Here is a 1,186-nt window from a genome sequence, read left to right as displayed (position 1 = left end):
TGAGAAGTGCACTAAGTCAGGCTCACATGGAAACCCTGTGATGCTGTGGACCACGGACTCCGAGGGCCCACCCAAATTAATAGCAACGACTGGGCACTGCATGTCCATGGCCTCCAGAGAAACCATGCCAAAGTACTCTTTGCTCAGTGTGTAAAACACGTGCAGCCGTGAAGGAGTGAGATTTTTTTTGTCCAAGAAAGGGTGCGGGAAGGTCACATATTGGTCGTCAGACTGCTGGACCATTTTCTTCAATTTCTGAGTGTTCCATGTTCTACAGGACTCTCGTTATAACAATCTGCTATGATCAGATGAACTCTCTCCCAGTATTGGGATGTCTGTCAATCTTCTATGCAGCTGTACTAGGGCTTACAGTGCCTAAGTCAGATTTTTCTTCCTTTCGTATCTGTTGATAGAGAAAAATAGGAATTTTTTTCCCTCAGGGACTAAGTCATGAAGCTTTTCAGGAACAGCTGAGTCAAAGCTGGCGGCGACATTCAGAGATGTCAGGATCTATGTGAGAAAGGGACTTGACGGTTTCTGTAAAAAATGGCAGCTGTGGGGCCAGACCATGGCTCACTCGAGAGTGCGGTGCTGATAACACTAAAGCCATGGGTTCGGATCCCATATAGGGATGGCCGGTTAGCTCACTGGCTGAGCATGGTGCTGACAACACCAAGCCAAGAGTGAAGACCCTCTTACCAGTCATCTTAAAAAAAATTTTTTTTAAAAAGGCAGCTGCGAACCAGTTGTTGACCAAGATGCAGTCTGCCATGCCTGCGGTGGATTCCTCTCTCCAGTCCATTGGGGCCCTTTATAGACATTTAAGAAAAGAATCTCTCTTGGTGAGAAGCCAATCTGGGAAGTGACAGTAAAACAGGATTTTCTCATACCATCTGGCCAGCCTGAACATTGGGATACAGGCAGATACCTAGTTGCACACATGTCAAACTCCTCGTGGCTGAGGAACCCCACAGAGCCCAGAAGACCATGGCATGTGGTCGCACATAGCAACACTGCGGCCACCCCAGCCCAGGCTGCAGTTCCCAGCGCAGTGCACTGGCAGCTTGTGGTTCTCAGCAAAGCAGTGGCCCACCCAGATCTAGTGTGTCATCCAGATCTTGCTATATCTGTGCACCTGCAGCACCAGCACCGGCGCTGCCAGCGCTGAGTCCAGCACCAGCCACTC

The 1,186-nt window shown here is 49.5% G+C and overlaps 1 pseudogene; it reads right to left on the bottom strand.

Annotated features, from left to right (window-relative positions):
* Nucleotides 1-3: 3 nt before the first annotated feature.
* LOC103584654 lies at nucleotides 4-1,099 on the bottom strand (annotated as a pseudogene).
* Nucleotides 1,100-1,186: the final 87 nt, after the last annotated feature.

The sequence above is a fragment of the Galeopterus variegatus genome, unplaced genomic scaffold (genome assembly GCF_000696425.1).
Source record: "Galeopterus variegatus unplaced genomic scaffold, G_variegatus-3.0.2 Scaffold75258, whole genome shotgun sequence".
NCBI lineage: Eukaryota > Metazoa > Chordata > Mammalia > Dermoptera > Cynocephalidae > Galeopterus > Galeopterus variegatus.
Note: the sequence above shows the minus strand (reverse complement) of the source record. Positions and strands in the feature narration are given on the sequence as shown.